The sequence below is a fragment of the Dama dama genome, chromosome 20 (assembly GCF_033118175.1).
Source record: "Dama dama isolate Ldn47 chromosome 20, ASM3311817v1, whole genome shotgun sequence".
Classification (NCBI taxonomy): domain Eukaryota; kingdom Metazoa; phylum Chordata; class Mammalia; order Artiodactyla; family Cervidae; genus Dama; species Dama dama.
This window is the reverse complement of record NC_083700.1, coordinates 96,141,994-96,158,368: the sequence shown is the minus strand read 5'-3', so window position 1 is coordinate 96,158,368 and position 16,375 is coordinate 96,141,994. Positions and strand designations below refer to the sequence as shown.

At 46.0% G+C, this 16,375-nt stretch overlaps 1 pseudogene; it reads right to left on the bottom strand.

The window, feature by feature from the left end:
- Positions 1–483: 483 nt before the first annotated feature.
- On the bottom strand, positions 484–15,754 carry LOC133039992 (cytochrome P450 4A22-like; annotated as a pseudogene).
- Between the last annotated feature and the right edge of the window lie 621 nt (positions 15,755–16,375).

Below are 16,375 nucleotides of genomic sequence, written 5' to 3'. Positions count from 1 at the left end.
TGTGTGTGCATGCTAAGCCACTTCAGTCATGTCCAACTCTTTGGGATCCTATGGATTGTAACCTGCCAGGCTCCTCTGTCCATTGGATTCTCCAGTCTAGAATACTGGAGTGGGTTGCCCTGCTCTCCTTCAGGGGATCTTTCCCACCAAGGATTGAGCTTATGTCTCTTGCATCACAGGCAGATTCTTTACCACTAGCATCACCTGGGAAGGCCTCTTAGTCCCTAATACTGTGGTTAATTATTTTAGCAGCAAAAAGAAGTGAATACAGGGAAAGACAGGCAAGCAGAAGGGGAGGAACAAAGGGAGATATTAGACAGAGTGGAGGAGAGAAGTCTGCTGGGCAGGAGGCAGCAGATGAGGCAGGCTAGCAGGTGGGCAGATCGAAGCAGGAGTGGGCAAAGAGGCAAGGACAGGAGCAAGTGACAGCAAGACAGGATGGCAGGCAGGGGCCCTCAGAGCTTGTCCTTGTCCTCAGCTGGATCAGAGGAGCTTCCTGAGCTGTAAGTGGATCCCATTTTTGGATCTCAGCACAGTGACTGAAAGGGGCACAGGGCTCCTGGAGGGATCCGGTGACAGCTCAAAACGAAGCAAGGTCAGGGTCACGGCCACCTTCAACTCATTCATGGCAAACTGCTTCCCGATGCAGTTCCTGGGTTGGGAGATAAAAAGGAAGCAAGCAGAGGCTTCTAACCCCTGCTGAGAACAGGGATTCAGGGCTGTCCTCCACGTGGCCCAGCCCTGATCCCTTCCTTACATGAAACACTGAACTCACTATACAAGCCTTGGTCCAGAGTTTCCCCCTGATCTATGACAAAGCCCACCTTTCTAAGGACTAGCTCGTAACTCCTAATTCTGCTCTCAGCAGGAAATCCTGTTGGGGAGCGTCCACACTCTAAGCCAGGCAGTCAAGTCAAATGTGTCAGGAAATGTGAAGTAGAACTTTGTTCACAGGTCCACAGGCAGTTTCTGCTTTCAGGCCACGTCAGGCACTGTATGCTGTGAGGGGGGCCACACCCTCCAGTCCTTGTCTTCTATACGGAAACACAGGGACCTGAATCCCCAGACATGACAAGACAGAATCAGTAAGGAAGTCAGAATGGCAACAGGACATCATGTCTGTCATTTTTATAAAAATGTAATTTTATTTATTTGGTTAGTTTTGGTTGTGATGGGTCTTTGTTACTATGTGGGCTTTTCTCTAGTTGTGGAGAACAGGGGCTACACTCCAGTTGCAGTGCACAAGCTTCCCATTGCACTGGCCCCTCTTGTTGCAGCACAGTCTCCAGAGCTCGTGGGCTTCAGTAGTTGCAGCACGGGGATTCAGAAGTCGTGGCTCCCAGGCTCTAGAGCACAGGCTGTGGTGCACGGGCTTAGTTACCCTGTGGTATGTGGGATCTTCCTGGATCAGGGATGGATCTTCCTGGATCCCTGGATCCAGGATCGAACCCTCATCACCTACATTGACAGACTGATTCTTTACCACTGAGTCACCTGGGAAGCCCCACCCCACCCCACCCCCCATGTTTGTTTTGAATAGCGATATTTGTTTCTTTCACTTTTATGTTCCAATTTTCTAGTACAGGACTTGGCACACACTGACAGGCTTAATACATAGTTTTATAGTTGAACAGTGTTAATTAAACGGAAAAAACCAACCCAGACTGAAATGAGTATAGTAAACATTAGACTGTTTGGATTTTAGGACTGTGGAATATAAGCCCTGCTACACATAAAGAATTTTAACAGCTGGGAAAGGTATAATGTTTATAGGAATATGCAGCCAAAATTTCCTTCAGATGGACTACAGAAATAGAGAACACACACATGACTGTGTAACTTTCTTCAAATGGCAACTGTAACTGATCACAGACATGACTTGAAGCCTCAGGGCACAGAGGGAAGCTGGAAATCCAAACTCATGCAAACACGACAGATACAGTGAGGGGCTAGTTGATGAATTAAGCAGAAAAGGCAGTGGGCTGGACTAGGAATGTGATAAAAGAGAAAAACACTTTTAAAGATGACTGATAATTGTGAAAACAAACATCTGAAGTTCAACTTTCATAAAAACTTCTGAAACTAAAAAGTCATACTCTTTTTTTTTAAATATAAATTTATTTTAATTGGAGGCTAATTACAATATTGTAGTGGTTTTGCCATACATTGACATGAATCCACCATGGGTGTACATGTGTTCCCCACCCTGAACCCCCCTCCCCCCTCCCTCCCCATCCCATCCCTCTAGGTCATCCCAGTGCACCAGCCCCGAGGACCCTGTCTCATGCATCAAACCTGGACTGGAGATTCATTTCACATATGATAATATACATGTTTCACTCTAAAAGTGAGGAAAATCCAAGAATAATTTAGATAGGCCACTGACATGGAAATGTGGCCAGTCATTGTGGATGTCAGGAGGTCAATATCTCCGTGGCAGGCCCTGATGGAATTTTTAAACATGGAGACCCATGCCTTCTTCTTAACAAACACATCAGCATACAAGAACATAACTGCGTATACTTCATATGAATGTAGACAGTCACACACATCGGGTAGCAACCAGTCACACATCTTTCCCAAGTACAAAGGCCTCACCTGGATCATCCTGAGAAGGGGAGGAAGGCATGGTTGTGTCCAGCAGAACCCGGTGCAGACTAGGATGGGTCAAACACCTGAAGAGAGAGTACCGGGGCCAGGACAGGTGAGGTCAAACTCCTCCCAACAATCCACCAGGGGACAAATATCACAGAGCAGGAACCGGTGAAGGAGTTGGTGTGGAGAGAGCATCCAATCCCCTTCTCCTGTGGCCATGATACTGAAGAGGAAAATTTAAAACCTTGCATCCAGCTGGAAATAACCTCATGCTCTTTCTGTTTCTGCAACTCAGCTAGCTCCTGAAAAGTCATGTAAATTACATAGTTTCAGGAAGACAGAAACTTACAACGCTAGGAGCTGAAACTTACCTCCCTCACCCTTGTCAATTACCCAGCCCCTGTACTCCTACTTAACCATGTTTGTTTGTGGAAAGGTCAGGCATCGCCTCTGCCTTGTCCTAACTGCTGCTTCTGCCTGCATGAGATCCCTAGTTTGAACTAGTCTATAAAGAGTCAGAGATGCCCACTAAAGTCTGGTGTCATGCACAGTCTATAAAAACTCTGTAACTCGGTTGTTCAAGCCTTAGAACTGGAAGTGTTAACTCCTCTGGGCTCCAGTGTAGTAAACCTGAGTTTTCCAACTCTCCAAATGTGGAGCTTGGTTTCTCAACAGACAAACTTCTGCAACAGTATCTGAAGGAAATGGTGGTCTTACAAGACAGGCAGGCTGGGAATGACAAAGCACATGAGCAGAGATTAGGACTAGCTGACCATGGCCCCGAATTGAGCAGTAAAATAATTCACAGGTTACATTTAGGAGCAACTCAGGTGACAACCTATATTTATCAAGTGCCATGGCCCTTGGGGAATGTGAAGTAACTCATTTAATCCTCACATAGCCCTCAAGGAAGGCAGTCCTGTCCCCATGATAAGATGAAGCCCCTGAGCCTCCAAGAGGTAAGGGATGTGTCTATGATCACAGAACTGGGAAGGGGCAGGGCTGGGATTCAGACCCACTGGGAGGTGAGCCAGTGGGTGGCCTCCAGCCATGGCAGGGCTCTCAGACCTCATCATCAGCTGTTCTCTGCCACCCATCAGAGGGCTCCTCAGAGACTGGACCATCTGACCCATAACAGTGGAGTTCCTGATCCTTCCTATACTTAGACCCCATATGGTAGAATCACACCTCCTCTGGCTTTGGTCTGCTCTTCTCTGAAGCCTTCACATCTCAAGGAATTAGACTTTTAGTGTCTATTACAAGACGACATTCAGGAGCAAACATTTGTTTGTTGACCTTTTTATGTGTTCAGGTTCTGTGTCATGCATTTCATACACCTTATCTGAGTTCAGTTCAGTTGCTCAGTCGTGTCTGACTCTTTGTGACCCCATGAGCTGCAGCACTCCAGGCTTCCCTGTCCATCACCAACTCCCAGAGCTTGCTCAAACTCATGTTGTCCCCTTCTCCTTCTGCCTTCAATCTTTCCCATTGTAAGGTAAGGAGGTTAGAGAAGGCGAGGTTCAGAAAAAGAACAAGACCGGCACTTTACGGAACAGATCACCTTTAATGAGGCGAAAAGGGGCAGCAGTCAGATAGATTAGCGAGCTGCTGCACTTATCCAAGAAAAGAGTGACTATATATAGGCATGTATGTGGAAAGTTACTGTCTTAAGGGGGGCCTGTTCTTCTCCAAGGTTGTTTGGAGTAGTTATCTCTTAAACGGCTGGGGCAAGGAATTTTGGAGATCAGCCAGAGGCTGGACCAGCTGGGAGCTGGGCATAATCAACCTTAATGTCCATTTTTTTCTTCAGGTGAGAGAGTTCTTTGTTTTGCATAGAATGGTGGGGGGACCTGGAGGGGAGTTTTAACTCCAGGCTATTTTGAGCCTTGTAACTTTCCTTCATTCCAGACCCTAAGGAATATATAGAAAAAGAGAAAGAGAGGTGGGTGCCATTAATGTTCAAGGCTTCTTCATGCTGATAAATGAGGGTCAGGGATCAGTGGTCTGGGAGGAAGGGAGTCTAAGGCTCATAGTGTTGATTTTTTACTTTAGCCATTAGGGTCTCAAGCAAAAGAACAGTCTTGACTTGGCCTTGGGAAATGGCTTGGATTTGGTCTTGGAGGAATCTCTGGAAAAGATTAAGCAAACAAGGTCCACAGGTGAGAAGGAGGATGATAAAAATGAATGGTCTGAGAAGGGGTAAAAGTTATAAAAGGTTTTTTGTAGACACAGGCTGGAGATGTAATTTTCAACGTGTTCGAGCATGGATCCTTGAGGACTCGAGACCCAGATATCTGCTGGAAGTTGTTTCAGGAATAATTGTAGCTGTGAAACCGACAGGCTCATCTGTCACCAGTTGGGGCTGGTGGAAGTCGTGAGAACTTTAGAGTTGTAGGGCCTGTGTGAGAAACTTGATAAGTATTAGTCTGGCAAGCATTTTCATCATTGGGCTGCATAACCTTTTTTTTTTTTTTTTAACTGGGTGATGTGTACCCAAGGGGTGATTTCTTTTAATTTTGTAGCAGTAGGGGTTAGCAGAATTACCATGTAGGGTATTTGCCATTTGGGGGTTAGATCTGAGTGGGACTGAACTGTCATATAGACTTTGTCTCCTATTTGAAGGGATGGGTATGGAAGATTGGGGTGTGGTCGAGGGAGTAAGTTATTCATATGTTGCCAAAGGGCATCTCATATCTGGGCAAGTAAAGGAAAAGGAAGGTGGAAGGTGGTTTGGGACTGTCTTGGGAGGGGGGAAGACCCAAAGGTATTATGGGCCTCCCATACATGGCCTCGAATGGACTGACTTTTTTTTTTTTTTAGTATTTTATTTTATTTTTTTTTTTAATTTATTTTTTCAGTGGGTTTTGTCATACATTGACATGAATCAGCAATAGATTTACACGTATTCCCCATCCCGATCCCCCCTCCCACCTCCCTCTCCACCCGATTCCTCTGGGTCTTCCCAGTGCACCAGGCTCGAGCACTTGTCTCATGCATCCCACCTGGGCTGGTGATCTGTTTCACCATAGATAATATACATGCTGTTCTTTCGCAACATCCCACCCTCACCTTGGACTGACATTTAAGGGTTGTTTTCTTTTTTTTTTTTTTGGTAAGGCCTGGAACTTTAAGAGGGCTAAAGGGAGGAGTTTAGTCCAGTCTTGATGAAGTTTGATCGTTAATTTGGTCAGAGTTTCTTTTAGGACTTGGTTGGCTCTCTCTACCTTACTGGAAGATGAGGGATGATAAGGAATATGAAACCCCTAAGGAACTGGAAGGGCTTGTGCAATATTTTGGGTGATTTGGGATGTGAATGGGGGCCCGTTGTCAGACTGGAGGGAGGAAGACATTTCAAACCTTGGGAGGATTTCCGTAAGAATAAGCTGAGCCACAGTAGGGGTTCGTTTGTTAGTAGTCAGTAAAGCTTCAACTTGTCTAGAAAATGTATCTACAAAGACTAGGAGAAATGTAACCCTTTTTACAGGTGGCATGTGGGTGAAGTCTATCTGTCAGTCTTGTGCAGGAAGATGTCTGAATTTGGTGGGTGGGGAAAGGAGGGGGGCGAATGTTAGGGTTTGTCTGCTGACAAATAATACAAGTTTGGGTCAGATTATTTAAATAAGTCACATTGTCCTTAGTTTAAAAAAGTTCTGAAGGAAAGCCTGAAGTAGTTTTGCAGAGGGGTGGAAAAGCGAATGTAAATATGAAAGTAACGTGTGGATGTTAGGCTCATCAATTTGGGCTATAATAAAGACAGGACTAACAGAGGCGGCCTGCCGCTTTATGTCCTGATCTGTTATGTTGTTATAAAAGGAGATAGGACTATGTCGCTGATGTCTCCAGCAATGTATTACAGCAGCTTGTTTTGGGAGCTGAGCTGCATGGAGGAGTTCAGAAATAAAAGAAGCATTGAGAATAGGTGTGTTTTCGTAAGTGAGGAATTTCCTCTCCCTCCAGATTATAATGTTAGAATGTAATATGTTATAGACATATTTGGAGTCAGTGTAAATGTTTATCTTTTGGTCTTTGGCTAGGGTCAAACTTGTGTAAGAGCTATCAGTTCAGCCTGTAGTGAGGATGTGTGAGTTGGAGTGTGGCTGACTTGATGAGGTGAGGAGGGATAACTTTGTTGGGCTGTCCCTGAACTATAGTGTATCGAGCCCCAAATGGGGCTTGCTTTTGGGCAGTGTCATCTGTGAACCAGGATGGAACTTTGGGGTCAGTAAGGGGCTGATCAGTTATATGTTTAAAGGGGTTAAGTGTCATACCTAAGGTCTGAACACAGTCATGAAATAGGTGTTTTGTTTCTGCATCTGGTGTAGGAAGTAAGCTAGCAGGAGTAAGAGGTTTACAAGGCATAAAAGAAAAGGATGGGTCAAGGAGGTGTGTGTGGAGGATTTGTAGTCGAGCAGGGGGCAGAGAAAGAAAAGCCCAATGGGAGAGTAAATCTTGGAAGGAATGAGGTGAGCATACATTTAGAGGAGCATTTCGGGTTAGTTTTTGGGCTTCAGTTATTACAAGGGTGGTTGCAGCTATGAAGGAGGGGGTCTGTTGTAGCGGACGTGAGTAATAAGCTAGTGGGGTTAAGGGGAGAGCAGGGGGAGAATGAGACCTGAGGGTCGAGGAGAAAGGCATGTAGGACCTGTACCCTGGAAAGGGGAAGGGAGAGGAAAGCCCGATGGGATAGTAAGTCTCGGAAGGTGTGTGGAGAAAAGACTATTAAAGGGGCATGTCTAGAGAGGTTATTTGCTTCAGGTACGAAGGCTGCGGTAGCAGCCATGGCCTGTATGGAGGGAGGCCACCCATTGGTCACCATGTCAAGCTGTTTTGACTGATAGTCTATGGGAGCCCAGGTGTCTCCGGCCCACTAACATAGAAGTCCCAGGGCCTGTCCTTGGTTGGAATGGGCAAAGAGAGAGAATGGTATGGTGTGATCTGGCCGGTGGAGAGTTGGCACTCGGAGGAGGCTCTGGGTGAGCTGGCAAATAGGATTGTCCAACAAGGAAGGGTTAAAGAAGGGCTCATCTAGACATCTTTTAGTTGCTTCATAGAGTGGCTTTGCAATGAGGGAGAAGTTAGGGATCCAGATACGGAAAAAGTTTAGGAGGCAGAGAATAGACTGGAGTTCTCTTTTTGTTTTTGGAAGTGTACAGTTAATTAAGGCCTGGATTCTATCTGGGGGAATAGTTTTTTTGTTGGTGGGATATGGAGAGCCCCAGGAGGTGACATTTGTCTGTACTACTTTGTCCTTGGATTGGGACACCCGATAACCCCAGGATCCCAGGGCCCCAAGGAGTTTGGCAGTATGTTGGAGGCAGAGTTTTTGGGTTGGGCTACAAAGGAGGAGGTCAACTACATATTGGAGGAGAAGGCTTGGGGCTAGGTCAAGTGTCTGTAGGTCCTTTTGTAAAGCCTGTCCAAAAAAGTGGGGGCTGTCTCTGAACCCCTGGGGGAGAACTGTCCATGTTAGTTGTTGGGAAACATGAGTCTTGGGGTCTTGTCAGGTGAAGGTGAAAAGGGGTTGGGGGGGGGTGGAGGGGGATGGTTAAAAAGGCATCTTTGAGATCTAATACCATGAATTGGGTTGCAGTCGGGGGTGTGGTAGACAGAAGGGTGTAAGCGTTAGGGACTACTGGGAATGTCAGCATGATGGCCTCATTGATTTTTCACAGATCCTGGACCAGTCTCCAAGAGTTTTGTCTCTTCTTTACTTCCAGAATAGGGGTGTTGTGTGGTGAATGGGTAGGAATTAAGACAAGAGGCCTGAAGAAGATGGTCTATGATAGGCTTAAGTCCCTTGTGGGCCTCCGGGGTGAGAGAGTACTGTTGTTGGGCGATTATAGTCAAGGGGTCCTTTAGGGTGATGTGGACTGGGGGATGATGTTTGGCTATGGATGGGTGATCAGTGTCCCAGACTTGGGGGTCTAAGGCGGGTTGATATAAGGGAAGGTTAGGGGTGAGGGATAGGGATGGTCTAGGTGCCACCTGCATGCAGAATATAGAGACTGTATCAGGATGAGGGGGGGGGGGGGTTATGGTAATAAAGACTCCCAATTTGGATAACAAATCTCTCCCTAGGAGTGCCATTGGGCACTGAGGCATTATGAGGAAAGAGTGTATGAGGGTCGATTTTCTAAATTGACAGAGTAATGAAGGGCTGATTTTTGGCCTTAAGGGAACTCCAGAGACCCTCTTGATTGTGGGTTCTGAGTCTTGAGTTGGGTCAGAGTAGGAAGTTAAGAGAGAGAAAGCGGCTCCAGTGTCTATTATAAAGTAGGTCTTTTTTTTCAGCCACTACCCATCTATCGTAAGTTCTGAACTCGTGACACAGACCAGGGGGCTGGAACCTGGGGCCTGTCATTGGAACAACTCTCGTAGTGTTGGGCTGGGGTTTTGGGGAGAAGTGGGGATGTCTCCAGGGGCGCCAGGGTGTCCCTGTGGACATTTCACTCTCCAGGTCTGGGAGGTTGGGACCTCCCCAGGGGTGTCAGGGCATCCCTGGGGACAATCCACCTCTCAGTGTCCCCACTGAGCACAGGTTGGGAATGTTTTTGTGGGGGGCCATGGGTTTAGGCATGGTTTTGTCCAGTGTCCTGACTGGTTGCATCGGAAGCAGGGTCCGGGAGGGAGTCTTAAGTTTTAGTCTGGGATGACTTGGGCCGGGTTGATCTCTTCTCTTAACTGCTGCTGCCAAAAGGGCATATTTAGCTTTTCTCTCATGGTCTTTTTCTCTCTTAGCCTCTTCCTCTCTATTACTGAACACCTTGAAGGCTACTTCTAGAAGATCTCTTTGGGGGGTCTCAGGGCCCTTTTCTGGCTGATGTAGTTTTCAGCAAATATCAGGGGCTGATTGGCTTATGAACTGGACATGTAGGTACCCAAGTCTGACGGGGATGGAAATATCTAGATTAGTGTGTTTTTGGACTGCCTCAGGAAGCCGTAAAAGAAAAAGGGCAGGATTTTTATCTTTTTTTTGAGTCACTTCCCTAATCTTATCGTAGTTAATATGAATGTGAGAGCTTTTTACTATTTTTTCTAGTAAACAGGTGATCATGATTCAGGTACTGGATGTCAGCGTCGCCTGTTTGATATGTCCACCATGGCTCAGTTAAAGGGACTATATCATCAACCATCAGATTAGTCTTATCTTGGTTATGGAGCTGATCAGCATGAGTCCGGGCTGTCTGTCATATCCGTTTCTTTTTATCAGGAGTTAAAGTGGCATTTCAGTTCAGTTCAGTTACTCAGTCGTGTCTGACTCTTTGTGACCCCATGAATTGCAGCAGGCCAGGCCTCCCTGTCCATCACAAACTCCCGGAGTTTACTCAAACCCATGTCCATCAAGTCGGTGATGCCATCCAACCATCTCATGCTCTGTCGTCCCCTTCTCCTCCTGCCCCCAATCCCTCCCAGCATCAGGGTCTTTTCCAATGAGTCAACTCTTTGCATCAGGTGGCCAAAGTATTGGAGTTTCAGCTTCAGCATCAGTCCTTCCAATGAACACCCAGGACTGATCTCCTTTAGGATGGACTGGTTGGATCTCCTTGCAGTCCAAGGGACTCTCAAGAGTCTTCTCCAACACCACAGTTCAAAAGCATCAATTTTTCAGTGCTCAGCTTTCTTCACACTCCAACGTTCACATCCATACATGACCACTGGAAAAACCATAGCCTTGACCAGACGGACCTTTGTTGGCAAAGTAATGTCTCTGCTTTTTAATATGCTATCTAGGTTGGTCATAACTTTCCTTCCAAGGAGTAAGCGTCTTCTAATTTCATGGCTGCAATCACCATCTGCAGTGATTTTGGAGTCCCAAAAATTAAAGTCTGACACTGTTTCCAACTGTCTCCCCATCTCTTTCCCATGAAGTGATGGGACCAGATGCCATGATCTTAGTTTTTAGGATGTAATAAAGATCATTTTAGGTTAAATGATCTGTGTAAGGCAGAGGAATTTTTTCTGTATCTGGTAGGATTTTTTGAAAAGGATCCCAATTTTTTTTTTTTTTCAATTTGGCTCCTATCAGAAATCGAGAAAGGCACATGAACCCATGTAGGGCCCTCTGGTCCCACTACCTCTCTGAAAGGAAATTTGTTTGCTTTAGGTCCTGGCCAATGGAGGTGGGAATCTTTTGGGGGGTTTTGGAGTCATCACTTTCTGTTTTGGAGGAGGAAGGGCTAGAGGATGGGATCTTATCTCCAGAAGCTTTTTCTCCAGGGCAGTAGGGAGGAGGCTCATCTGTCTGGTCAAATTGGGGGCTAAGGGTTTTAGATTTGGAGTCTTTTGTAATGGAGGGGGAGAGAGAGCAGAGGAGAATTTGATAGGTAGAACAGTCTTTGTAGAGAGAAGGACTGCTTTAAGGTCTCAGAAGCCTTGGCCATTTGCCATTCTGTTTTAGGAAGTTAGTGAGATCTGATAAAATACTGAAATCGAAAGTCCCTAACTCAGACCAGCGGTTTTGGTTGTCTAATTGGTATTGAGGCCAGATCTGTATACTGAGTTGTTTTAAGCGGTTAGCTTTGAGTTCAGTGAGTAAGAGTGATCTGAGATTTTTGAGAACACAGGCCAGAGGGGAATCTTTTGGGACAGATTGGCCAGACCCCATAATTGAAAGGCAAGTAGAGGCTCCTATTGGGAACTTGAGTCGTCACCCGTAGTTGCAATCGGAGTTACGAGAGGAGAGTTCTGTGTCGAGGTGGAGTGTCCCCTACTGTCGTCTACAGAGTGGCCCTAGGCCAGGGGTCCCCGGGGTCCAGAGAGGACTGGGTTCTAGGGCGCCTCTAGAACACCATCCAGATCTTACCTTAATCCAGGGGCCAGCTGGAGTGGAATGTTGCATGTAGAGTGGCCGAATGGCAAAAGGCCTCTGTCCTGGAGTAGGTCGGTCTCGTGGAAAAGAAAGTGTAGAGAAAAGAGGAAGAGAGAGAGACAGGCCAATATTTGTCAGGTTACGTGGAAAACCAATAAAGCCCTTACCCAGGACTTGTACTGCTCAAGAAGGCACAGGTCGTCCTCTCGAGGAGGTCTTCAAAGCCCGGGTGGGAAAGTGAGCTCGGCAGGCTTCCACGCTCTAAAGAGCTGGCTGTGGAGAACGAGAAGGAACCTCAACCTCCCGGGTTTCAGCACCAAAAATGTAAGGTAAGGGAGTTAGAGAAGGCGAGGTTCAGAAAAAGAACGAGACCAGCACTTTACAGGAACAGATCACCTTTAATGAGGTGAAAGGGGGCAGCAGTCAGATTAGTGAGCTGCTGCACTTACCCAAGAAAAGAGTGAACATATATAAGCATGTATGTGGAAAGTTACTGTCTTAAGGGGGGCCTGTTCTTCTCCAAGGTTGTTTGGAGTAGTTATCTCTTAAACAGCTGGGGCAAGGAATTTTGGAGATCAGCCAGAGGCTGGACCAGCTGGGAGCTGGGCATAATCAACCTTAATGTCCTTGTTTTTCCTCAGGTGAGAGAGTTCTTTGTTTTGCATAGAATGGTGGGGAGGACCTGGAAGGGAGTTTTAACTCCAGGCTATTTTGAGCCATATAACTTTCCTTCACCCCTCATCAGGGTCTTTTCTAATGAGTCAGTTCTTCGCATCAGGTGGCCAAAGTATTGGAGTTTCAGCTTCAGTATCAGACCTTCGAATGAATATTCAGAACTGATTTCCTTTAGGATTGACAGGTTTGCTCTCCTTGCAGTCCAAGGGACTCTCAAGAGTCTTCTCCAACACCACAGTTCAAAAGCATCAATTCTTCAGTGCTCAGCTTTCTTTATGGTCCAACTCTCAAATCCACACATGACTACTGGAAAACCATAGCTTGACTAGATGGATGTTTGTTGGCAAAGTAATGGCTCTGCTTTATAGTATGCTGTCTAGGTTACTCATAGCTTTTCTTCCAAGGAGCAAGTGACTTTACAGAGTAAATAATTACCTTAAGTTGGATACAATAGTCATGTCATCCCACAACTGGAAAAGCACATGTGGATTTCTGATGTACCACGTGGTCCTACAGAGTGATTAGCTGAGTGGTGAGATGAAGTTCATACATGCAGGTAAGGAATGTCCATCAGGGAAGGTAGATGGGCTTGCTGAACTCTCTGCCAATAACTGGTACTGGTGGGTAGAATCTCAGTGCCTCCTTGATGCACATGGTGGTGTAGGGCATCTGGTCCAGATGGTCCCCAAAAGGAAGCCCATCTGAGGGCAAGCCAGACTGGACAACCAGGGATTCTCTCTACCTCAGGTGGGACAGGATTCTTCCATCTCCGGGACACTCACCAGGTGATGGAGGTGCCATCCCCCAGGAGGCTCTGGATCTCTTCCAGGCACCTTTGCTGATGCACAGGGTGGGAGACCAGAGCATAGAGGATCCAGGAGATGCCACTGGCTGTGGTGTCATGACCCTTGAACATGAACTTTTCCACCTTGGCATGGAGGTCCTTGTTAGATAAGCTGCTCACATTCTCCATCTGTGGAGGCAGGGTCAGAGTGCAGGGTCTGCCCTTCCTGTGTGCTTCTGACCAACGGCTCAGGCCTCTCCTGCCCACACTCACTCTGGCAAAGAGGGAGATGTCCAGGAAGTCCAAGGGCCTGCATTTCCTCTCCTTCTCTAGCTCTCCCTCCTTCTGCAGGTGAGACTTTCTCCCCTTGATCACTGCATCTGTCCCAGAAGAGTGCTTCCCAGCCAGAGCTCAGGACTCTGGGGGCCCAGATGCAGCCTCACCATAGTCCCAAATTCTTATCTCTATATGGCAGTAGCACATGTGTGTTGAGGTGTGTGTCACATAAGATGGGTAATAATGTGTCCATGTGTCCGCAAGAGGGAACAGGCTTGGCTGTATAAGGGAATTTCAGCACGTGACAATGTTTTTGTACACTTCTAGTGTGTAATGTGTGTGTCTCTGGGGTTGAACGCATTATACTGGGGGGCTGTGTCTGATGGATGTTTGATGGATATATCTGTTTGAGAGTGAGCTGTGGATTGAGATTGGTGTGATATGTGCAGATGAGAGAGAGGTGGACTCACCACCATCAGTTGGACAGAGTAGGCATGAGCCCCACGGAGGACTTCAGGATATCATGGTGGAAGGCTGGGGTCAGTATCCACTGGTATTGGAACCAGATCTGCCCCTCCAACAGGAGAAAACAATTCCCTGACCACAGATGGGTGTGTGTGGGGGGGCGGTCAGGGAGACTGGATCAGGGGGGTGACTGGGGACTACATAGGAGGAACCAACATTGTCAGAAGGAGGTGTGTGACAGGAAAAAGCAGGAAGGCCAGTACATTTCAGGAAAGTGAATTTCCAAAATGGCTGTTCCATTAAGATGTGACAGTTTGAGATAAATGTTGAGAAAGAGTAGGAGAAACAAGGACCTATGCTCAATATTTTGTAGTAACCTATAAGGGAAAGGAATCTGAATCCTTGTGCTGTACACCTAACACTGCAGAACAAGGTAAATCAACTACATGGGAATAAAAGGTTTTTAAAATGAGTTATAAAAAACTCATATATGTTTGAAATATAATCACATTCTGAAAACATTTAAAAATCTCTTTCCTTTGATAGTCGTTATTGCTTATGCATTGTACAGAAAAAATTAAGAAAACTGAGACATCTCAGAAGTTTTATCCATAGTGATAGGTCATGAAAGAATCTCCTCCTTTCTACTATATGAAGAATAATATTGTGCAGCTTATAGGGCTATTTTTTTAATTAAAAAAATTTTAAATTTATTTTAGTCTGTTTGGTTGTGCTGGGTCTTCTTTGCTACATGCAGGGTTTCTCTATTTGTGGTGAGTGGGGGAACACATCTGGCACTTAATAACAAGAGTTCATGTGACTAAGAGTACTTGTTATCTCTTATTCTTTAGATCTGAGAAACTACTTCAGAGGGTTGTTGCTACTATCATGACAATTTATAATAATAATAATACTATGAGCTGCCTTCCCTTCCTGATTCAGCTATCAATTTGTCTCACCCACCACAAAGTTGCTTCCCATCCCTGACTCTCTCAGGCTTCAAGGATGGCTGGTAGAGAGTCACGTACTGATGCTGAAGGGCCAGTCTCCATTGGAATTTCAGGACCAAGTGGCATGTACCCAAGAGGGAAGATTTGCTCTTGCTGGCATGGGGGTTTCATTCCACCTGTCCTTCGCAGGACCACCTTCATGTCATCAGGGTCAGAGGTCACAGGGCTAACCTTGCTCACCTATAGAAATTGAAGATGAATACATGGGAATTTCTCTATCCTTTTCAGAAGTTGTTGCTGTTTAGTTGCTGTTTCTGTTCCTCTAGAACTATAACAAGAGCAAAAAATAAAAAAACAGCAGCAACTCTGTTTTAAGGTCAAGTGCTTGAGGTAAGTTTTAATGTTTACACAGGCATGGCGAGATGGTTCTGAATGTATCCACAGAGATCAAAGACTAGAACTGATAAGCCAGACTTGGATCCAGACTTCTAATATCTCTCCAGAACTTGGCCTAATATCTGATTTAGTTTCCTTGTTTGTTTCTCACTCAGAATTGCCATTAGAACTTTATACACTATGAGTGCTTGACAAATGTTCAGGGATTAACTCCATGGAGTACAAAACATTTTCATAGGCTTACGTAATGCTCAAGGCAAACCTGTATGAGGGGGGATTATTACTTGATCTTGTTTCACTGAAGAATGAGGAAACTCATGTAAAAGATATGTACCCAGGTGAGCTCATTTAAACCCAAAGCTGCTGACCCCAAGGTGTCCTTCCCAGGATTCCCAAGACTCCCTGGGTGCCTCTCTTGTCATGTTTCCATTCACTGTTCTAATTGCTTGGCATCATGTTCACAGGCTTGTCTTTCATGTCTATCATCCCTGTTTTAGAGTGAGTGTAGAGCATGTTCATAGGGATTAAGCCTCACTTTTCAAAGAAGCAATAAGTTCATGAAGAAGGAATGAGTACATGTAGGATTGATGAGTGAGTTTTAATACAAAATTCTGTTTGCAAGCATCAGATAGAATCAGAGCTAAGGTAGGAAAGAAGGAAGCACACACACACACAAAAAAACCTGGGGCTCAGGGGCATCTCACAGAGCGTGAGGGCAAGGGCAGCCAGGGTGTGGAAGAGGAGAACCAGGGACTGGAGGGCTGCCAGGACTGCATCTCCCGTTCTTTCTCTCTGTACATCCATGCAGTCATCCCTCTGCAAGTGTCTGTGGAGGCTCTACCTTGAGCCAGACAATTTTCTAGGGGGTGGTGATACAGTCATGAATCAACAGACACAGCTTGGGTGTGTCTGTCCTTGCACAGCTGGGTCTGGGTGGTGGAGAAGGGAATGTCTAGCCTTCTGGGGTTGGCATGTTTCCCCATTCTGCCACCCTTAAGCCTGAGGGGCCCTACTGAATCCTATTCTAAGACTCTGATTCTAATATCATGGCCAAGGTATCCACTTGTTACAATCAACTGTGGCTGAGGTGAATAGGCCTTCCAAAGACCCACAGTTTGTGAGGGAAGAGATCTCGGAACAAATAGCTGGGCAGACATCCCATAATGTTTCCACCACAGTGAATATCAAGTACATGAAAGAGTAGGTGGGTAGATGACCTCAGTTATTCATTTATTTGATACCTATATGTTGAGGACTTACTTTGACTCAATTACCATCCTAGGAGCAAGAGATTCAACAGTGAGCAACAGAATCCTTGCCCTTATGGAGCTCCTGTTCTAGTGGGGGCTGACAATCCTGCCCTGGACTGAGACATGTCCTGCTTGAGTGCATTATGAGGGCTGCTCTGTGCCCCAAAGTCATGAC